Raw genomic sequence first — 25,001 nt, 5'->3', positions numbered from 1 at the left:
TACATAATGCCACACTTTCTTCCATTGCCTTCCTAAATAGTAAGAAAACCAAGCATATCGTGAGAAATGACTCAAATGCAATTGCTACTCTGCTTTTATCCAGTCTATCTTATCTCTCTATTTGATTTCTATTTAAGAGGTCTTGCCAGGAAGAGTGGCCATTCAGAAAGTGTTTGTGTAGTTACTCTTGGATGAATTGTTCTTGCCAAATGTTTAGGAAAGTTTCCTCAAATGCTCTTCTCAAACAAACAAACAAAAAACTATATACAGTAGAGATTATAATCTGTTGGCTGGATAAAAGCCAGGATAATTAGGAGTTAACTATTCAAGAGGTCTTCAGAAATTCAAATGTTCCATCTGAGATAAAAGAGATGTAGAGTCTGCTTTTTATTATAGTTTTAGCTAAGAAGAGAAGTCAAAGATAAAAATTGATTTTGATGAATGCTACCCTCAGCATTACAAAAGTGGATAGGACAAGCCATGATCTTTCATTACCGAATCAGCTAGGAAGTTAGATGTTATAGGTAAAGAGTCACCATTTATTGAATAATCAATTTATTCATTCAACAAACGATCAAGGGGCAGTCCTTATGATAGGTTCTAGGCTGACAAGAATAATTACCAAACCTTCTCATCCTCAAAGGCTTACGACTTAGTTGTGAGGCAAAGACATAAAAAATAATATGCTAAAAATGTTTTAAGTGTGACAATAGAAGTATCTATGTAGAAAAAAAAAGAAGTATCTATGTAGATTTAGCTGGAGCATCCTTTCATTCAATCAGTGGTAGAGGGGGCAGTTTGTCAGCTAAGGCTTAATGGAGGAAGTGGAGCTTGAGTTAGAGACTGCCATTCTGACAAGGGAAGAGCATTAGTGAAAGCACAGAAGTGAGGGATGGCAAATGAATTGCTTGGATTAGAAGAATATACAGTGTGAGACTGGTACCAGCAGACATGATCCTGGAAAGAAGTATTTACTCGTTTATTTGACAATAATTGAATATCTACCATGTGTCCTGGGGAAATACTTGTCCTCACTGACCCACAGTTTAGGAGCAGGATACACACACACACACACACACACACACACACATACATACATATATACACACACACATATATATACACACATATGTATATTTGAAGAATATATTTTATATTTATATATTATAATACTTTTAATTGGGCTAATCACAATATAAAGATATACATGGTATATTATAGGTGCATCCCTTATAGTCAGAGAAAACTTCCTGGAGATCAATTCAGAAAACTTATGATGAATATGGAGACTTAAAAGAAGAATAAAAATAAGTAAGGTAAACACGACAGGAAAAGCCATCTCATAAAAATGGAGAAGCACAAATACAGGGGAGACCCCAACCAGAAACAGCGTGGCAAATGCAACAGCACAAGCGATAAGTGATACGAGGTTAGAAAGAGAAGTCAGGATAGATGATAGGCTGACTTGTATGGCTAAGGTGTTTGGACTTTATCCTGTAGGAAATGGGGAAACTTTGAAGAATTCTTACCCACCAAGAACTCGGTCTGATATCTGCAATTTTGTCATTTCCTTATTTGAATTACTTAGTTAATCTCAGTTGCTTTCTTCATAGTGATTATCATTAAAATCCTCCAATAGAAAACCATCCCTGTGCTTGTTTTCCAAAGTAGCTAGGAAAAGGAAAGTGAGGGAGATTGCTTTACAGTCTGCAATTAGGCTTGAATTAAGAGAGAAAGAATGGAAGGGAGGGAGGGAGGGGAAGAGAGGGAGGGCAGGGAGGGGAGGAACAAAGAAAGGGAGAGAGAGAGAGGAAAAAAAAAAAGTCAAGGAATTGAATGGATGAGCACACAGGAACCAAGAAAGGAATAAAGCGAGCTGAATCCCTGGAGCTCCCTTCTAGGAAGAAAAGAGCTTCCGGTAAATCTAAGAAGGTCCTGAAACAGGATGATCAACAGACCCTTAGGGCTCCCACAACCCTCCCAAGTGAGAAACTGGGAGCTTTGCAAAGCTCTGTTACTCAGTTTGAGCAAGGCAACCTGAGTTTACGCATAAGAAACTTGATGATCCACAAACTCTTGATTCTGGTAATACTGGAGTGAGACATGCCTTTCCTTCATTAATTTCTTTTTTTGGAGGAAATTTACAGAACATTTTGAATTCTTCATGTCATTACTGATGTGTAATTAAGTGACACACCAATATAAAATTAGTCTTTCAATACAATTTTCCAAGGGTAATTATATGTAATTGAAGAGAAATAAGAGTTTCTCCTACTTTAAGGTGGTGATCATATCATACCATCATTTATGATTCACATGATAATCATACCCACAGCATAATAAGATCAAAATGTGTGTTTTTAAGCAAGAATGCTGACTTAAGTGGCATAGTATACCAAGTAATTAAAATGGAAAAAGCTCCCAGCAAAATGTCCAATGTTTGCAAAGAGAAATGAATTTTCAGAGTCTGTTGGAAGATAATTCTCAATGGGTTTCCTACATTTCTGCATGTCTTGTGAAGTGAGGCATTAATTGCCCTTTTTTTTGAGTCACTAAGTACCCTTTGTTGCAGACTATTTTTTTCAGATGTTTGTATAACACACAGCCTTGAAAGATAGTGTGTCCCCCTTTAGAGCAAAAGACAGTGTTGTTTACAGGCTTGAAAGATAGAAATATGTCTCCCTCCAGAGTGTAGGGTCCATTAGACTGCCCATTATGAAGAATCAGTTTCCCTAAACTCAGAGTTCTTCTCTGGGTCTCCTGTAACACATACTGCTTGTACAATCATCTGTCTGGGCCCATTGCACCCACGGAATTAGGGGACAAGGAAAACTGATACAAATACACAGCAGTGTTCCTGCTGTTCATTGTGCCATGAGTAATAAAGGTCTTTGTCTCTAACTTAGGAGTCTCATGTCTTCTGCCAGCTTATATGAAACTGCTACTGGCTAAATTGTTAGCTTCTGAGTAGAATACAATCTCAGATGCATCACAGGTTTGGCAGAGTCAAATAGTCAAGGGAAACTACGACAGTTTTTGGATAACATTTTAATTGGGGTGGGTCTCTTAACAGGACAACTTGACAAAAATCATATTAAAATGTACATCATATGTCCAAAGGAAAGGGGGTCTGTGGGAAAAAGGTGAACAGTGTACTGACTCAGGCTCTTCTAACTCTATAAGAATGTATTATAAACCTGATAGGAAAGATATTTCTCTAGAATGATAATAGTTTTCTCTGAGTCAGGCACCAATCAGAAAAGGCACTTTGATCCTTTAGCATGTTTTGTTGGAGTTACAGGAATAGAATCTGTAAAGAAGAATAGATCTGCAAAGAAGATCAGGGTTTTCGTCCTTTACTGCTCTGCCACTTTCAACTTTAAACAAGCTACACACTCTTCTGCAACCTGTTTTCTATCCCCTAAAAAAGAGAAGACAAAGCCTGCCTTGCATAGTTACTATGTGAGAGGGGTGGGGGGGAGATGATATATACATAGAAATGTACAGAAAAATATACATATTATACATACATAAGTGTCACCTGACACATGGTTAGCATTTAAGATGGTAATTATTGTTATTAGCACTTTTATTAATTATTACAAATAATACCTAGTAAAGTGTGGATTCAGTTTCAGGGGATTAACCAGTCTATAATCTTGTTCACATTTTCACAGGGGTAATACTCAAGAGAAAGCATTAAATTTCAACTGATGATGGTTACTAAGAGTCTGTTTTGTTGAGTTTTCTAGAAATCATTTACGTATGTGACAGATTTCTCATTGTGTTCACCACATGGCAACTTAAAAAATAATTTCACTCAGGGAGTCTGGGTGGCTCAGTCGTTTGAGCATCCAACTCTAGGGTTTGGCTCGGGTCATGATCTCATGGTTTCATGGGTTTGGGACCTGCATCTGGCTCTGCATTGACAGTGTGTGGAGCCTTCTTTGTATTCTCTGTCTCTGTCTCTCTCTCTGCCCCTCCCCCACTCACACTGTCTTTGTCTCTCTTAAAATAAATACATTAACTTAAAAAATAATAATAATTTAACTCATGTATTTAATACACACTTAGCAGCTGAGAAAAAAATATGACATAGATCTCTGCTGTCAACTATTTTCTAGATATAAGCAAATAATTACAATAAAATGTGGCAAATTTAATCCACTGCTTATTTATTTTTACAAGGCCAGGATACAAATAAATAACTTGTAAAGACCAAATGTGATCCCCACTGATATGCTGGAGGCAGATATAGACTAGTCTCAAAGCACAGAGAGACAGCTGACTATCTCTGACTGGAAACGTGACCTGATAGATGAGAGGTGTGGGGAATTCTAAACCCTATGCTTTTTTGATTGGAAGAAAGTCCAGATCAATGCCTCATCCCTCCACCTATGCAGTAGATTTAGAGTCTTGCTGAACTACTCAGAAAGTCAATATGTATATGGTAAAGGCTATTCTCTTCATTGTCTCCAAAACACTTACTGTTTTAAGAGAAATAATTATGATAACACTTCCTTCAATCCCAAGATAGCATGTCTCATCCTTGTCCTGGATCCTGGCCCCTCTCTTTCTCTAAAGAACCTTAGCCCATCATTCATTTCCTCTCTCTTTGGTACAAAGGCTTTGAACCTAGAAACAATTAGCTTTTTAGGACACCAGTAATTCCCTCAAATGGCATGCAAACTTTAGTAAATACATGTGCTATGCATTTTTTCAAAATGAAAAGATTTCGTTAGATAATCAGAGACTGTGACACACACACTTACGAAGGAGTATTCTGGTGTGTATTTAATTTCTCCCTCTCTTGTGGCCCTTTCTCATCAGCACATTTTCTAAGAGCACTTCACAGTCCTCCTCTACCTATTATTCTCTTTGCCTCCTTACCTTACCGCAAAGCTTCTTGGAAAAGGAGTAAGTGCTTGCCACATATATTGATTATTTACAGATGATGTTTCAGCCTACTACTTTCTGGCTTCGGGTGCCAGAACTACTCACTCAGATTGCTCTTGCTGAAGATATATGCCATTTAAGTGACCAAAAGAAAAGCTATTTATTCAGTCTTATCTTACTTGATAACTAAACGTGTTTACTATCCCCTTCTCTCTAACACAGTCTGCTGCTTTGACTTTCAGACACCACCTATCTTGTTACCCTCTGACCATCGTGAGTGTCTTCCCTCAAGATATTTTTGTTTCTCATGGATCCATCCTTGGCTCCTTGGAGTAATTCTCATTCTTATAGTCTTCCTGGACAAACTCCTACAAACCCACCCTTTGCTTCAATTACTTGTAATTCTGACAGCTTAGCGAGCCTTATCCCATATTACGAAGGAAGTCCAAAGCTTTACATACAATTTATGTGAATTCTTAGCAGATTAGGTTTTCATGGAAATTCCTGGCTCTGAGTTCCTGGCCCTGCTGGACTTAATCTTACCTGTATTTCATGTTCTTCAGTTGTTCTGATCTCACTGCTTTAGAGGTAAAACTTAGCTGTTTTGCTTTTTTTTCTTGATTTCCTCCAAAGTAATTTACAAGAGGATGTATGAGCAGCAGTCTTATGAAGGTACCAAGTAAGTAGTGTGTGTATATGGGGTGTGTGGGGGCTGGAGAAGCGGGGGGAGTTGTACATGTGTGTGCATGTGTGTGCATGACAGTGAGGGAAGGGTGTATGGTTATATCATAGCATTTCTCACTGTCCCCTTTCTGCACAGACTCCCCTCCTTTACCATATTCCTCAGAGCATACTCTTGCCCTCAAGTTGCTCTCTTATTTCTCTACCTCTCTGTTTCTAGGCCATCTCCTATATTAGGCAGAGCAATGTAACTTTCTACCCCATAGTCAATTGTGAGTTTAATTTTGCAGATTCAAAACCTCATTACAAAATCCATTAAAATAAAGAACTAGTATCTATTAAAAAAATAAGTGGAAATTCTACAAAAGTAAAATATTAAAACTGAAATTATGAACTCAGGAAATAAGTTAACAATAGGCTAGATACAGCATAAGAGAAGATTAGTAAACTGGAATTTACGTTAATAGAAAATACCTATGCTAAAGCATGGAGAGAAAATTGGGAAGAAAAATATAAAAACGAGCATAATAATATAAAAAGCATATTGAAATGAACTACATTATCAACTGGCAAGATCCTAGATACTAAGACATATCCAAGGAGTGCCAAAACAATTTCTCATGAAACAACATCAGATTGAGAAATCCCAAACAGAATCAGCCAGTAATTCCCCAAGAAAGTGCTTTCTAAGTTTTATATCATGTACAATAATACTAAACTTAAAGTATATATCTAGCAAATATAACTATGGGAAATAATTAGGCTTGTTGGTGAAAATTTTAGAAATATTTGCAATTAAAGATGTAATTTTAATATATATTAAATGCCTTATGAACTTATACAGTTACTTCTTGTTATTTGCGGTCATTATGTTCCATAAAGTCACTGCAAACTCTGAATTAGCAGATACTAAGTCAGTGTCCCCAGGGAAAACACAAGATTAGGTTTCTGCCAACCTCTGGTCACATTTTCTCAAGCTATCAATACATAACCTTGTTTAATGTGTATTTAAGTTTAAGTACACTTTATTTAATACATATTGTTGTTTCATTAACATTGAACTTACAGCCCACTACACTATGACTCATTCATGAATGAAGCTAATCTAGCACACTTATTTTCCCCACAAAGCATATCATAGCCTCTTGCATTTAGGAATAACAAATAAAATTTCATCAGTATGTTTGGGGGGTATTTTAAACAGAAAAATGATCAGCAAAAAGAACAAAGTTTTGAAGAATGTGGCACTAAATATACCATGGAAAGGACATTGTTGTTTTGTAACCTCAAGTGGGAACATGTATAGCAAGTAACTCAATTTTTTGCTCCTCTGAATATATGCATTTCTGTAAGTGACCAATTAAGTGACATGAATATTGATTTGGGATTACAAATAAATTTTAGCAAGTTGGTGAATTCACAAATGCAGAATCTCTGAATGAGGGTCAATTTGTGTGTATACACACCCATATGTACATACATATAATTTATATTTATATAATTTATCTTTAAGTTGTTATAATTTATATTTATGATAATAAGGCATGCAGACATTGATGCACTTTTCTACACAAAAGAAGAAAGAGGGGTGCTGGGTGGCTCAGTCAGTTGAGCACCGCATTCTTGATTTCAACTAAGGTCATGATTTCACGGGGTTCATGAGATAGAGCCCTGTCTCAGGTTCTGCACTGATAGTGAAGAGCCTGCCTGGGATTCCCTCTCTCCCTCTCTCTCTCCCCCCACCTCAAAATTAAATAAATAAACTTAAAAAAAAAAAAAAAGAAAGAAATTCCAATAAGGGTAATCTCTTCCCATTCTTCCACTCCAGCACTCCCAATCCCCCATGTCCTAATTCTCTTTGTTTTGTAGAACTTAATATTGTCTAACAAATGCATATATTTATTTATTTACTCATTTATTTATTATTCACTCTTCCATTTATTCATTTATTATGTTTATTGTTTATTTTCTGTCTTCTTCTACTATAATATAAATTTCACAGGGGAGCCTGGGTGGCTCAGATGGTTTGGCATCCAACTCTTGATTGGGGCTCAGGGTTCATGAGATTGAGCCCTGCATCAGGCTCTGAGCTAACAGCATGGAACCTGCTTGAGATTCTCTCTCTCCTCTCTCTCTGACTCTCCCCTGCTCACTCTCTCTTCTCTCTCAAAATAAACAAATAAATAAACATTTTTAAAAAAATTCACAAAAACAGGAACTTTCTTTTGATCACTGGTGTATCTCAAACAAAAAATTGGAAAGAAGAAATTAGCTTTAATGTGTTTCTCACTTCTTATTTCCTACTAAAGTTCAAAGCCCATGATGCTTGCACAGATCATAATAGGCTATACGCTATAAAGTAGTGCAAGAGTACTGAAGAAGTAGTTAGAGACCCGGGTTCTAAAATTGATTTCCCCACTTATCTGGGCAATCTTATAACTCTGAGCCTTGGTTAACTCTTGCATAGAACTAGTATTTACCCCTATGAATATCTCAGGATTATCAATTACCAAATTTTAACAAACAAGATCATGTAAGCTGAAAACATGAAGTTGAGGCACCTGGGAGGCTCAGTTGGTTAAGTGTCTGACCTCAGCTCAGGTCATGATCCTGCAGTTTGTGAGTTCAAGCCCTGCATCGGGCTCTGTGCTGACAGCTGAGAGCCTGGAGCCTGCTTTGGATTCTGTGTCTCCCTCTCTCTCTCTCTCTTTGCCCTTCCCCAAGTCACACTCTGTCTGTCTGTCTCTCTCTCTCTCTCAAAAATAAACATTAAAAATTTAAAAAAAGAAAATATGAAGTCGTTATTTCAGTAGGTACTCAAAAACAACTATATGATATTAAGTTAGAAATTCTAGGATATTTCTGTTTAGACTCAACAAAAGACCTTTTCCATCCTTCCCTACTTTATCTTATTTTAGTTTTCAGGTAATATATGCTTTGTCTGTTGTGATTCTACACAATTTTTATACATGATCATAAAAATTCTAATTTTATGCTAAAATAGTCAACATTGAGAAATAAGCTAATAAATATACTAATTGTTTGAAAAAAAGAATAACTCAGATAAAAACAAGATATATAGGAATGTATTGATTAGACAAATTAATTCTTTATAATAAATGCACTAGAAGAATTTAAAACATATATCTTACATAGAATCCTCTATAATACACATGTGGTTGCACAGAGGGAAAAAAAGTGAAATCCTTTTCTGGAACCAGGGACAGTACTCTTAATTTCTCTCTTTCTATGATGGGATTGTTTTTCTCATGAGATTTTGGCAGGCCCTTAAAATTGGTGTCATTTTTGATTAATTCTTTTTGTACTCTGATGACAGCTAATGGAATGATTTGAAAGCTATTTGCTTTACAAAAAAAGATCCAATATAGCTGCCTTTTGTGCCCATTCTTAAAGCTTTTACTTCTTTTTCTTGAAATAATTAGTAAAAGAGAAAAAAGATTGCTGTAATTACTAAGCATTATAAACTATATCTGGGTGCCTGACATTAACAGTAGCTGTCATTAAAATTAGATCACTTGTCTCACTTTAAGGAATGTTTCTTTTTCCTATTTTGATGATATAATCTGAAAAATATCTTGACAGGATACTAATTCAGAAAACAGAATACAGGCCCTTCAATATGTACTTATTTTTTCTTATTCAGAAATCTATAAGGTGATTAAAGTGTGCCTTCAAGTCTATCAAGTCCTTAGATTGGCATTAAAAAAATGGATCAAAGCCATCAATTATTTCATAGGAACCAGTAGAGTTCAAGCATTATAATTATATGTCAATTTTAAACACAGATCAAAAAGTAAAAGGTAAGAATATCCTTTCAATCCTATTCAGGTAATCAACAGATTTGTTTCAGGGGTAAGACTTCAAGTAAAAGGGTTTTAATATGCATAATGACTTCAATGTTTCTTTTTCTTTGCTAAAGTTAACATTTTTTTCATCAGTCCCTTGTTCACTGGTATTACAGAAAATATTATCATATATAATTTTCATTACATAGCAATTTCTTCCAGTAAATGCATAAATCTTAGTTAACAAATACAATTATAATATTGTCATATGCAATGGGCAGAAATACTTCAGAGACAAAGGAAAAAATAAGCAGCGTAAGTAATAAAGACCTAAGTCAAAATATTATCAGTGAGAATCCAGAATATTTCTCCAGATACAGAAATACCTAACCACCTAAATGATATCCTGAAAAAAGCAAAGATCTTAAATTCCCTTAATTAAACATTCTTATGGTGGCAAGAAAATTCATAAGCTATACAAACATAAATGCTTTTAATTTGTTGAATAATTAAATGCTCTTTAAGAGCAAAATTTTATGCTATGCATCTTATATTTCCATGCTACACAAGGTATGTAATTATGGTAACTATGAAAACCAACAATAAAAACATTTGAAAATAATGGTACCTAAAGTTGTGCTTGGAAATTAATGCTTTTCCCCACCTGGAAACAACAAAGTTGATTCTATTAAATGTGATAAATGAAATGTAAATTAAAATTTTAATAAGGTGCTTGTTAATCCATTTGTTCACAGCTAACTTGAACTCAGTTAAATTAGCTCCTTATTATGAGCACTGGAGATATGATTTCTTCTGAATCTCAAGGGCAAATATGTGTTAGAGGACTGCTTGTCCCACGATAGCTTCATAAATTGTTATTAAAATTATTCACTAGACACTTTTTCTGTGATGCATTTCATTTAGAAAATCAATTCTGTATTGTTAAAGATAGTAAAAGTCCTCTACCAGCAATCACACCACCAGATACGAAGGCAAAATAAATCTACATATGAGCTATCCTGGGATATTTATCATTGCCTTGATCATTCTATCTCCATGAATTGCAGAAAATAGTCTTTAAGTACTTGTAAAATATCACATGATTTCTGAGGCACACAATTTCTCCTAGAAAGTTTGAAATATCTAGTATTTGTTAAATGTTCTATTTAGTCTCCAGGATAGTGTTTCTCAAATTTGGGCACCTGCAGACAGATCAACTAGGTAAGGCAGTGAGTCTAGTGTATGTCTAATGGGTCTAGTGAAAATATGAACATCAATTTTAAGTAAAATTTTAAATATAATTCATATAACTTAAAAAGAAAAATGAAACAATAATTAACATTCATAATAACTTAGTTCTCCGTGCCAGGGAGAGAGAGATGGTATTTTTTACAGTGTTTTACCAGGAAGTTTGTGGCCAGACCATTAGTAAGCCATCACTGAATAGAGTGCAACCAGTTGGTTTTCACTTCTTACCCTTTATTTCCACCACATGGAAAAGCCTAGGTCATTATTATGGATGATCTAAAATAGCTACATATGCTTGGTGGCTCTCTCAGGCAATTCTCAAAACTCAAATCAAGCATGGAGATCTTTAACAATATAAAACCAATATTGTGTATGAGATGCCAAGTTAATAATCATTCTGCCCACATATGTGGAAAGTTTTTGAGTTTCTAGTACTCTTAGAAATAAGGTGACAATAACTGCAGAAGATACAAATTTAAAAAACATAAGGCACAACTTAGAATGATAGTAACTGAATGCTTCTTAAGAACTAATGATCCTTAAGCATATATACCACATTTGAAAGCAATTATTGGACCTGGACTAGCCAAAATAATCTTGAAAAATAAGAACAAATTTGGAAGAATTGTACTTCTTTTTAAAACTTATTTCAAAGCTAATGTAATGAAGGCAATTTTGACTGGCAGCAGAATAGATATATAGATCAGTAGAATAGGACTGAGTCTAGAAATAAATCCATACATCTATGGCCAATTGATTTTAAACAAGGGCGTCAAAACAATTCAGTCAGACTAGAAAAGACTTTTCAACAAATGGTTCTGGGACACTAGATACCTATATGCAAAAAAAAGAACAAAGCTCGACCTTTATTTCATACTATATACAAAAATTAACTCAAAATGGATCACATAAATAAATGTAAAAGCTAAATCTATAAAATTCTTAGAAGAAATCATAGGTATAAATATTTGTAAAGCTACCTTAGGCAATGGGTTCTTAGAAATCATCCTAAAAGCATAACAGACAAAAGAAAATATGAATAACCTGGAATCCATCAATATTTTTAAAACTGTGCTTTAAAGGACACAATAAGAAAATGAAATGGAGACCTTTATAATGGGAGAAAATATTTACAATCATTATATCTGCAAGCAACTTCCATCTAGAATACATAAGGAACTCCTACAACTTAACAATAAAGATAATCCAATTTAAAAACTGGGCTCAGGAGCTGAACAGATATTTCTCCAAAGAAAGTATACATATGTCTAACAAGTATATGAAAAATTTTCAATGTCATTAGTTATTAGGGAAATACAAATCAAAACCACAAGGTATTGGTAATTTCTCAAAATGTTAAATGTAGAGTTATCATATGACTCAATAATTCTATCCTTAGGTATATACCCAAGAGAAATGAAAACATATATCCACACAAAAATGTGTAAATAATTGTTCAGATCAGTAATATTCATAATAGCCAGAAAAGTGGAAATAACCTTAATATCTAATCATAGATGAATGTATAAACAAAGTGTGGTATACTCCTACAGTGGAATACTATTCAACCATTGAAAGGAATGAAATCCGGATACATGCTACACAATGCATGAACTTTGGAAACATAACCTAAATGAATTAAGACAATTATAAAAGACCACATTTTACAAGATTAATTTATATGAAATGTCCAGAATAAGCAAATCAATAGACATAAAAAGTATATTCGTGCTTATGAGAAGTGGAGTGGAGGGAAAATGGAGAACAAATGCCAATGGGAATGGAGGTTCTTTTTGGGGTGATAAAATCTTCTAAAATTAGTGATAAGGGTCAACCAACTTTGTGAATATACTAAAAAATGACTGAATTTTGTGGTATGTAAAGTATACTTCAATGAAACTGTTATTAAAAAACAATTGGTAAATCCATTATGGAAATGTGTATAAATCATGCCAAATCTCAAATAAGGCTCCTTTGTATATGATCCAAAAGTTAAGTACTTTTAGTGGTAGGAACCATTTTTTCAAATCCTTATTTTATACATGAAGAAAGCAAGGTGCAATGATATAAATTACTTATGTAAGGGCTATTAGTCATATTTTATTAGGATTATAGAGGAAATGAAAATGTTTTTAAGTAACACAATATACTTTAAGGTTAAAATAAATTAGGGAGAAGATTTCAAAGCGAATTTAGTGGCACACTGAAAGAAATATGTTTAATGACTGTGAGTAGTCATACAATGCAAAGCAGTCAGTTGCTGCAAATTCTATATGAAATGGAATGAAAAAGTCAATGGCTTTGTCAAGACTCTGGAATCATAGAGTTATAATTGTCAAGTATGTACAGAACAATGACACAAAAACAATGGGATCCTGCTCAGGATGGAGTCATATCAAAAACACATTTCTGCAGAAGTTAGCTGATACGGTGAAAATAACTTCCAAATAATTATATAGAGAGAGGCTATGATGGACAGCTAATAAAAGTAGAAAAGAATAAATGCATTAGAAAGTATCCAATAATTCATACAAAATAAAAAATAAGGAATTCAAAAATAATATTTATAAACACTGACCATAATTCAATATACTTAGGGTTTAAAGATTATCTGGTATCATAATTCTTAGTAAAGAAAAGGTAATAGACGTTTTTCATTGATTTTCCTAATACGTAGAGATATAAGATTTAAAATTGAAAGTTACTAATGGAATGATAGGACCAGAAAAAAATAAAACTAAGCAAGATAAAACAAAACAAGGAAGTGAATAGGGGAGCAGAGTACTATGATATTTTGAAGATGGTATTATTTCTAATGTTTATTAATAATCTTGTGCTAGAAGTAGATTGGAGAAATATAAGGAGAAAAAGAAGGATACCATTGTAGCATCACTTCCTGTGGCTAACTAGATACAATGGAATGGTGCATCCCTAAAAACCTCAGAAAATTTACAGGGACAAGATGACAAAATACAGCCAAAATAGAGTAATATGGAAGATTTCAACTTCTTAGTCATCCACTGGAATTTCTATCAGTCACCATAAAACAACTTAAAACTTTCTTCGCCTTGCTAACAATTTCATCAGCCCAAAGATAAAGAATGTAGATAAGACAGGTGACATGGAAAGTACTCTTTGGTAAATATTTTGCATCCAAAGGCGGGGAACTGGATGGCAAAGCAGAAGTGACAGAAACCTGGGAGAAAGTTACCATGTCATCTCAGAAAAAAAGTTTAAACAGAGTCAGATACAAAGCTATTTCTAATGTCATTGAAGACAAAGCTGCTGCTTCTTTTCTTTTTTCAATCTATGTGTCATTTCCTTTGTTACTTGGTATGTTTCAAGAATGGGAGCTGGAAAAGAATGCTTCTAATAGAAGTGTAATGCATGCAGAGTAGGGGAATGAGGAAAGAAAGCTAAAATAATTATGTTTATCTAAGAAAGTAATTTAAAACCAACAAGAAACTTTTTAATGAGAAAAAAAACAAAGATTTTTATCTTAAAATAACAGAAGATGCTCAATTAATAGCCGATTAATTTGTTTTCAGTAAACTGACATAAAACTTTCTAGCAGATAAAACAATCTTAATCTACATTAGACTTAAGAAGTTGATTACAATAGACTGACACACCTTAAAACAGTATGTTACCAAGCACCCTATGAATATTTGAGAAGTTCATGTAATTCTGAAATAGCATGTCTTGCCTGAATCCTCCAAGCTCAGACTATCTAAGCAATTGGTTATTTTTGGTCCAATCTATTGTAATAACAAGATATAAGCTCATTCTCAAATGTTCATGTCATTATCTTCACTTTTATGGCAAGCCTATTGTTCCCTTGCCTTTTTCATGCCATGGAACAAAAGGGCCAATTATAAGGAATTGTGCCCAAATACTTCATGATATTTAAAAAGTATTCAGGTGTTTGCCATCCATACCACCGTCTGGTAAGATTAATGAATAGTGAAATGTTAATATTATATGTCTGTTATTAAATTGAAAATTTATCACAAATAGTACACATTTAAATACTAGTAAGAAAAACAATTACTCTCCAGTTTCATTAGGGTTTGGGACAGGGAACAAAAGAAGCAAGAACTTTTTAGGAACATTTATTTTTCACAAGTAGCACGTCCATTTGAGAAACAGATAAACACAGAGACTGGGTCTAGATTAGAACTTGAGTTCTTTCTGTTCAAACCACTGGGATGTGCTATTGTAATATATTCACTGCCAAGAGATACATTACAGAGCAAATGATGGAATCTATCATATACAGAAAAATTGACTTCCCATCAACTGCATAATATGAAAAGAAAAACTGTAATGAGGAGCAGTGTCAAAATGTGAAATAGTATGAAATATATTCATCATTCACATATGAAAAAGAAAGAGTATCACCTGCCCATTGCAGACACTTAAAGGTAAATGAACAATGAGTAGAAGGGTGGTAGTGCCTCCAGTTTGGATGACAACATTCACATTTGCCTTGTGCTATATTTATTGGCTATTTTTTAACTTTAACAAGCCCTGGAAAAAGGTTTCAATGAGGCCACAAGGTGTAGAGAAGTCTTGGCCAAAAAGCAATAATTACAATATGGCGCAGGTCAAAAAGCCACAGGCTATTATAGTTCAAATTACTATTCATCCAATCCTGGTTAAATCTAGTATTACAGTTTAAAAGAAGAATCTAAGCATTTATAAATATTTATGTATTTTGTGTTGACAGTTCATATATTTTTTTGAAGACCCAAAACTAAAAATCTTTAAAGTGCTTTTATAGAAATGGAGGCATATATTTATTCTTTATCCATCTTATCACCCTAGAACATAAACTTAATATTATTCATTATTAACAAACCATATACCAAAGCCAATGAAATTACAAAAGTTAAAACCAATGAAAACTTTAAGTGAACTCATTCATATCCCTAAGTAATGTGAAATATTTTCAAGAAAAGAATAGAGATTTGGAGAATTACTTTTACCTGATTTTCTGCATATCCATTTTAAATATAAACAAATAAGAAATTTAAGATTTTACCACCTAATGTGCAAGGCAGCATACAAGTTGGAAGTGTTTGTCCCAGAGAGAGAGCACCTTCACTTTGCGGACTTGCTACTCATAATCCAAACCAGATGGGGAAAACAGCTTTCTGTCCCAAACTGCACATAGATTACCCCCCAAATTTTAATGGTTCATCTTTTAATGTTTTGGTTCTTTAAAACCCTGACTTATTTTACTTAAATGTATCCAGGTTACATATAGAAACTATCCAAGTTCTGAAACCTACCAACAACACATAGCAAAATGAATAAAACGGAGTTTGGGGTGGTTTACCAAACTGCAGTCCACAAAAACTGAATCACTTAAGTTTTAAATTATACCGGAAACCATCCAGAAATAGGTAACTAATGAGACACCTGACAAATGTCTTCTCACATATAAAGACCTCTAATGTGAAAAAAGCAAAAATGTTTCTTGCCTCAGAAACAAATCTGATCTGTTTGGTAGAAACTTCAAAAGGATAGGTTTTCCACTCAAGACAAGAAAAAAATGTCTTAATAATTTAAAATATCTAATTATTTGCCTGAAGTTAATCATGTTTTCTTTCAGTTGAGGTAGTCACTTAAAGAGATGATAGTTATCTGTCAGGGTTGCTGTAGAAAACAGTTCCTCATTAACAGTTGAAGTGGAAAAAGAACCATGAATGTCCCTTAAAATTTTGAGTTTTGTAGTTTAAAGATAACATCTTGAATTTTATGAAAATCATTACCTGTCTGGTTTTTCCATTTCTTTCTCTTTTGAATTAAGGAGAATGGAGTAGATGGGTGTCTTTGATAACTCTGAGGAGACTGTAAATGATTAAGATACATTTGAAATGATTTAAAAAATGAAGAAGAAACAGTATTAGTTAAGGAGTGCAGCAATTAAAATTTTCATGTAATATTAATGGGAAAGGATATTATAAACGTTCTACAGGACCCTGGGTTGTGTTAAGCATTTCTTGGGACCAGCAGTCACATTCCTGGGAATTCTCTCCTAGAGACACCATGCAAGATTATCTTAAAGTTATGCACTGGAGAATGCTCACATTAGACTCATTTCTAATGACTATAAATTTCAAACAATTTTAACTACTAATTAAATAAATTATACTGTATTACATAAATTATAGTATACAGATTAGCAGGCAGTCATTAAAATTAGTGATGTAAAATTATTATTTTATTTACACAAAAAGGAAAGAATGTCCACCTAGTAAAACAAAATCTCTCTTTCTGTGATTAAATACACATCAATACACATACGCCCACAGACATACATGTAGACTCACAATTAAACATGGGTGCTGATTTTTATGTTTTCCCTTAAACTTCTCTGCATTTTTAACTGTGTTAAGAGGAAATGCATTATCATTAATAAATAATTTTTGAATTACTTTTTATGGATTTAAAACATTTTTCATGACAGTTTTATCTTATGGAAAGAGGATCTATGAAAAGAAAGAATAAAGAGAAAACTTTTTAATTGATACAGTGAAAATCAGCATACAAGATCAACATACAAAAATCAATTATATTTCTGTATATAAGCAATGAATAACCTGAGAATGAAATTAAGAGAAGAATCCATTTATAATAACATCAAAAAGAACAAAACGCTTAGGGATATATTTAACATATTTTAAAATACTTAATGAGCTCCCACCATATGTTAGGCCCTGCTTAGGAACTGACAACAAAAGATAGATCAAGCAGAGTCCCTGGCCTCATGGATCTTCTAGGCAAGTGATTTACATTTTTTTAAGTTTATTTTCAGAGACAGAGAGAGCATGTACAAACAAATGTGGGAGGAGCAGAGAGAGAGGGAGAGAGAGAATACCAAGCAGGCTCCGCCCTGTCAGTACAGAACCCAACTGGGGCGGTGGAGGTGAGGCGCTCCAGAGTCAGATGCTACCAACTGAGCTACCCAGGTGCCCCTTTAAATTTTCCAGATAATACTGTAATACGTTTTCTTTCCAAGTAATTTTATATAATTAAGTGTTCTATTAGACAGTTTTCTATAATTGGTCTATTATAGGGGAACCTGGATGGCTCTGCTGGTTAAGCATTCAACTGTTGATTTCAGCTCAGGTCATGATCTTACAATTCATTAGATTGAGGCCTGCTTCAGGTTCTATGCTGAAAGCTTGAGGACTGCTTGGGATTCTCTCTCTCCCTCTCTCTTCCTCTCTCTCTGCTCCTCTCCCACTCGTGAGTACTCTCTCTCTCTCTCAAAATAAATAAAATAAATTAAAATAAATTATAATTGCTATATTACAGACCACGCAAGTTTTAAAATTATCATCAATGGCTAATTGCTCTGTGAAAATGTGGTACCAAAAACTTTCTTGCTCATAATCTTTGAGAGAGCACTAACATTTTGAACAATAGAAACCTCAGCATATGACTCTACTTAAATCTAATGATTCTTAAGTAATTTAAATTTTGGAGTAAAATAGATATCAAAGGGAATGATATGTATCTTCTCAATTTAGAGAAAGGAATTTAAAAAAAAAAAAAACCCAAAACTCTGAACTACAACTATTGTTCGAATAAGATAGTCCAAAAAGTAAAGATCTTCCTTGTTGAAAGCTAGAAATAATTGCATTTGCTACTGAATTTTCCAGTCATCATTCCTCGTGTTTAAAATGAAAAGGGTTGAGTCATATTTCTTTTCAAAACTGAATCAAGTTAAAAAACTAAATCAGATCTTTAAAAGAAAACCGCCCACCCAAAAGGAAATTGCCTTCCCTCACTTGAAAATATAGCAGCATGTTACCTCATTAAAATGCCAACATGTAAGGTATATGTGGTTGGTAAAGAAGAAATAAAAACTCTTGTCAACCCTGAGGTTAGCACGCTTTGTAAAGTGACGTAGTCTAGAAGTGGAGGGTTATTTAGTGCACTAAGAGGTAAAAGGAAGGCCATCAAAAATAAAACCTCCCTGTTAAGCGTGAATCAAATTCCAACTTAACATACACACTCACAATCAAGCAAGCTTCAGTATGTGCAAGAAAAGAAATCAAAGTCCACTACAGAAAAATCTGTAAACACTTATTCCAACATGGAGTATACGACACATAATATTACTTAAGTCCCCAAAGATTTGGTTTAATATATTTTCCTAAACTAGTGCTTGTAAATATATGGGAAAGTAATGTATTTTTATATTGCTTTTGGAAATATTCCCAATTACTACACAGTGATTTTTTGTGTTCTAAAAACTATCTTTAAAATATATGACTCTGGAATTATTATTCCAACAATTATTCTTAGAAGATTTCTTTAAAATACAAAAAAAAAATCAAAAATATTTTGTAGATAGTCCACAAAAATTAACTGCCATTATTTTAACAACTATTTAAATGAAAAACAAGAAGCAAACTTCTTCCCTACCACTTATTCCAACTGGTATCTACATATAAGTAAAAAACAACGAAAGGATACTACCATTTTCTTACCAAAACATTAACATGACTTGTCCAAGAAGTCACATGTTGCCACTGTCTATGTATACTCTATATTTTGGTTATTAATAAGAGTCCCTTTATGCTTCTACCTGTTGACTCTATTACTATGATACCTATCTCTTATTAAATCTCTCCATTAGCTGATTTCCACTTCTGAATACTCTGCTGTGTATCTTTTAAAATAAAAAAGTATTTCCCTCTTTATCAATGGGCATCAGCCTCCTGAAGTATCATAAGCACTGAAATTGGGGTAAAGCCTTAAATTTTAACTTCCCCTTCCACAAATCTATGAACAAAGTATAAACCTTCATTGTGTACTGGTGTCCTCATCAGTGCAGTATGGTCCCTACCTGAAATAATCTCTCTGCAAAGATTATGAAGGCAAATTGATACATTTTATGCAAATGAATGTTCTTTGAAAACAAAAATATAACTATACATATTGTATTTTATTTTTTTAAGTTTTTTTTTTTTGAGAAGGAGAGAGAGAGAAAACTTACAGGGGAGGAGAAGAGAGGAGAGAGGGAGAATCCCAAGCAGGCCCTGCACCAGCAGTGCAGTGCCAGGGCAGGGCTCGAACCCATGAACCATGATATCATGACCTGAGCCAAAACCAAGAGTCAAACGCTTAACCAACTGAGCCACCCAGTCTCCTGTATACATATTTTAAAAATTGTATATTTAACTACATGTATAGAGCTATATATATTGCCTATTTGAATAAATAGTATATACATAGTACACTGATTCCAGTCTATGGGACATTTCTTCCAGTTTGTAAAACTAATTGAACCTTGGGTGGCCCTATATTAGTCAGAAACATAACACATCAGAGAAATAGGCACGACACACTGTTCTTTTAGCTAACATCTCTTATAAGCATAAGCGCACACACACACACACACACACACGCACACACACCTGTATTCACCTACCAAGATGCTCCAAGAAAATTGATAAAATTCATGGTGACAATGAATTCCACTTATCCTTCAAAATATAGCAAACAGGGGACCTACAGGGCATCTGTTTCCAGCTATGCATCACATCCTATCTAATAAATCACTACATACATGCATATATGCATGAGAATGTGTATACACATATACACATATAAACACGCATACACACACACACACACATAAAGGTAAAGGCTTAATCTATAAAATCTCTAGAGGAAAATGTAAGGAAAATTATTTGTAACCTCGGAGTAGGCAAGGATACTCAAGGTACTAACCATAAAAGAAAAAAAATGATATACTGAATTTTTTCAAAATCAAAAATTTTGTTCTTCAAATATAATCAATAAAATAAAAAAACACATGACATAGACTGTGAGAATATATTCCAAATGTATGTATTTGACAAAAGACTTATATCCCAAATATATGATTCCTGCAACTCAAAAATAGGAAAGCAAACACACAGTTTAAAAGAAAAAATTGAGTAAATGATTTTAACAGACACTTCGCCAAAGATGATATATAAATGGCCAATAAGCACATGAAAAGATACTAAATATTTTAACTATGAAGAAAATGACTTAAGATCAAAATGAGGTGTCAATACATTCCCACTAGAATGGCAAAAATAAAAATACCAACAACGCGAAGGATTGGCAGGAATGTGGAGCACTGGCCCACTCATATATTGCTGTTGGGAATACAAATGGTACAATCATTTGGATAACTGGCAGTTTCTTATAAGGTTATATGTATGTTTATCATAAGACCTAGAACTTCCATGCCTAGGCATTACACAAAATAAATGAACATAAATATAAACAAAATATTTGCACATGAACATTGTTAGTACTCTCAGTCATAATTGCCAAAAACCAATGCAATCCAAAAGTCCACAAATAGGCAAATCAATAAAAAAAACAACTGTGGTATATTCATACAATGGAATACTACTTAGCCATTACAAACTACTGATACAAACAACACCTCAGGTGAATCTCAAAAATACTATACTGAACAAAAAAGCTAGACACAAAAGAGTACACACTTTATAATTCCATTTATATGAAGTTCTAGGGCAGAAAAACTCATCTCCAGTGACAAAAATCTATGGTTGCCTGAGGTAGAAGCAGGGGCTGGAAATTTACAAGGAAACATTTTGAGGAGACAGAGATGTTCAGTATGTTGATTGTGATGTTTGTTTCACTAGTGTATATATGCTATGCATACATTTGTTAAAAACATATCGAATTGTATGTTTAAATTGGGTGTATTCTGGGTACATAAATTATGTTTTAATACAGTCTATTTTATAAATAAAGTCAACAGAGAAGCAGAAAGCAGGAAAGGAGTAAGAAAAATAGGAGTTGATCTTCAGAGATGACAAAGAGTTGCCATTCTCATGCATATTAGACACTTGATAAACATGCATTGAATGCATTTATTGCACACAATGATTTGGAAAGTTAGCAAGGCAACCACTATTTCTCACACTTTGTAGGTTGAGATTAAGATAATGTGATTCAGGGAGCCACAAAATGAGTCTAAATGAACACTTGCCATAGATCACAAGGCAAATAAATAAATTATATTTCTATCAGAATTCAAGTTATTCCCAATATAAAGATGTTTCCATATAAATTACCTACACAATTCAAATTTGGTTATCAGTAATTAATTTCACGGAGTTACCAAAAGACTTACATTGATGTTGTGTTAAAGAAGAGTATTGTTTGAAATAAGTCAATTCTAGGCCTTGGAAGCCTTTCATTATGAAAAAGCTTATTTAACAAAATGGTGTTTTTTAAGTTGCTGTTTTTAACTATAGGCCCCAAATGTGAATACTTAAACACTGAATACTTTAAATATTTAATAGAATTGCCTATTATAAAGGTTGGAAAGAACTTACTCTAATCCCTATGCAATACTTGAAACTTTTACATATTCAATTTAATGTGATAGAAATTGAGAACATAAAAATGAAGATGTGGCTGCTGCAATCACAGAGCTTACAGTCTAAAAGACAATAAAAGGCACACAAACAAATAAATATTGTAAATGGCTTAGTGGATGTTCTGGACATAGAAGGGCCATAAGTAGAAAGCAACTTTCTTTTTCCCCACCTGTGTGTTCACATCAGCTTCCCTGTTGGCTTTTCTGGCTTACAACTGGATGAAATTGTAGGCAATTTAATAATCTATTCATTCAAGTTCAGATAAATAAGTCAGTTTAGTCTAATTATTAAATAAGTTTTGAAATAACTCATAAGAGCTGACTGTGAAATGAAATGCACAGGCATCAGAGGGTTTACATCATTTCAAGTTTTACTAGTCATTTCAAGAGGATTAAACAACCACAAGACACAAAGCAGAGAGAGGCCTGCAAAGTGAGAGTGTCTCCTCATGTCCTTTCCTGCATCGAACATACATCTCTGGCTTGGAATAATGGAAGAGGTCTCTAATATACAGCAGGGAGCACTTAGATTATGAAATATTGTCATTTTTTTGTCCCAGAAGGTTGTATAGCTTACATGAAATTCTTCTTGGAGACATGCCTCACAAATTCATGGATTCCAGATTTATTTATTATAAATAAACAACTCTGTGGGCTAATTCTTTTCTTGCCACTGATGACACTTGAAGCAAATCTTATATCTTTTGGTCTTAGAAAATTAATAGTCCTGTCATCATTTTTTCATATTAACAGTCTCATGTTGGTAATTAAAATGTCCAATCCAGGGTAATAGTCAAAATTCCGAACTGTCAGCAATTGGCTTTTTCCCTCACCTAGATTAGTGCTACCAAACAGGTCAGAAAGTTTGCAAAGGGAGAGGTCTTTACCTAGCCATATGCTTTACTGACTGCACTCCCAAGTCACAGGATCCAGATCCTCAAAATGAGATGCCAGGGGAAAGGACAATGGGAAATGACGCCCTCTCCCTAGGCTTCTAAGGCTGGTCAGAACTGTCATTATATAGTACTGCTGTACTCTGGGTTTTGTATGCTCATTTAACTCTTTCTTTTGGCAGGTTTAGTGGGTTTCTTAGAGATTAACCCATCAAATATCTCCAATTGCAGTTTCCATGATGCAGACAATGGCTCTACTCCCTCCAGCAATTTAAACTTGGAATCCCAACCCCCAGGACTTCTGGTAGTCTGGTACTCCTCCAGGGGACTCCACCCCTCCCCTGTCCACCAGCTGCTGCTGGGACCTTCATGGGTGAAATCCTTTTCAAGGATTACCCTGATTACTCTCCCATGGGTCTACTTGACTCTCAGGAAAAACTCACATAAACTCTACCCAACTATGAAGGTGCAGTTTGCTTGCACAACAGTCTTCTTTCTCTGCATCTACTGTCAATCAGATGTTTTACCTACAGTCTCCAGCCTTTAAAATTCTCTTGTGAACAATCAGACACCACCTGTTCCTTAAACTTCAGAGATGCAAATAAACCTTGAAGTTGTACTTACTGGCCTCAGTAAGAGTAAAACATCATACTCCCTTTCCCTACTGAAGAATAAATCTCTCTGAAGGTAACCTCTGCCAATCCTTCAACTCCATCCAATAAATTAGAAATGGCGAACATTTAGCATGGCTGCTTTCCCAAATTCTTAGTTTGTCCAGGATGTGTATGAAGGTAAGGCTAGTTGGTAAGGATTACATAGTTCTTAATCTCTGGAACCCCCGATAATTCTAAGAAAGAATGAGTTCCAAGACAACACATACACACACACACACACACACACACAACTTTTAATATTTGGTTACACTATTAAACAAGGTAGAATCTGGTAATTGTCAAAAAAGAAGTATGATTTCAGTGCCAAGGGAACATGGGTAAAGAGAAAGAAACAGTCATTTATTTTTAAATATTCCCACAACATGGATGTATCCATATATTATTACATTGTTTCATCTTTCAGACCCTTTAATAGAATGTGATTTCTTGATACTGGGCTAACCTATGCCTCTATACCTCTCAGTGTTTCTGGTTCTACCCTTGGAAATCACAGGAAACAAGTTGACATTTCATCCATAAGACTGTCCTTCAAAATATGTATCATATTTCTATAAGTATTTATCTTTTTGAACTAAATACCACCCCCCAGTACTTTCAGTCATTTCTCAAAGTTACGGTTCTCACTTCCCTCAACATACTGTGCACACACCTCTAAATCTATTATGTTCTGCCAATGTTTCTAAAAATAATGTGTCTGAAACTGGAGAAGTATTTAATCTGACAGAATTGTTCTGAATACTACATTTCTAAAATGAAATAAAAATTACACCATCATTTTTTGTTATATACATAATGCAGCTGACTTTTTTGAGCTCTCAGTTAATGAAGTCCCCTCAAGTTATTTTATAAAATGTTGTTTATTAAGTAAAACATTTCAAAAATACTAATTCTATTTAATAAAGATAATGTTAAAATATGCAGTATTAAATGTCCATGTGACTTTGAGTTTCACTGTCCAATCGCTTTGCACTGGTAAAACAATATAATAAAACCTCCTAATACATACTTTTAAAATAAAAAATTGAGGAAGGGCAGGTATTTCACCAGTTGACACTTCCCTACCTGGAAGCCACAGCATCCAATCTTGAACCATTGTGCAGTATTTCAGAAAAGAGGAGTCAAAATTTTTAAAAAATAATGGTTTTTAGGATAAAAGCTGGACCTAAAATATGAAACTGATATGAAACTAAAATATAGCAGCAGGGTTACCTGTTATATCAACCCACATTATATGCAAATTAATATATACATATGGGAATACAAAACTCCTAAGACACTTCCCACAAGAAACTTACATTGTTTTTGAGAAGAAAGAATATTTGCATCTAAGACCATGTATATTAAAATCATGCATTGACAATTTTGTCAAATG

At 34.0% G+C, this 25,001-nt stretch overlaps 1 long non-coding RNA gene across 1 annotated transcript in view; it reads right to left on the bottom strand.

Annotated features, from left to right (window-relative positions):
* LOC102954366 overlaps positions 1-24,779 on the bottom strand; it is a 151,497-nt gene extending 126,718 nt beyond the window's left edge. Inside the window, exon 1 of the long non-coding RNA XR_444779.3 lies at positions 24,692-24,779. This is a non-coding gene — a long non-coding RNA (uncharacterized LOC102954366). The remainder of the gene's footprint in view (positions 1-24,691) is intronic.
* Positions 24,780-25,001: the final 222 nt, after the last annotated feature.

This window comes from Panthera tigris, chromosome F2 (assembly GCF_018350195.1).
Source record: "Panthera tigris isolate Pti1 chromosome F2, P.tigris_Pti1_mat1.1, whole genome shotgun sequence".
Taxonomy (NCBI): Eukaryota; Metazoa; Chordata; class Mammalia; order Carnivora; family Felidae; genus Panthera; species Panthera tigris.
This window is presented reverse-complemented; position numbering and strand designations above follow the sequence as displayed.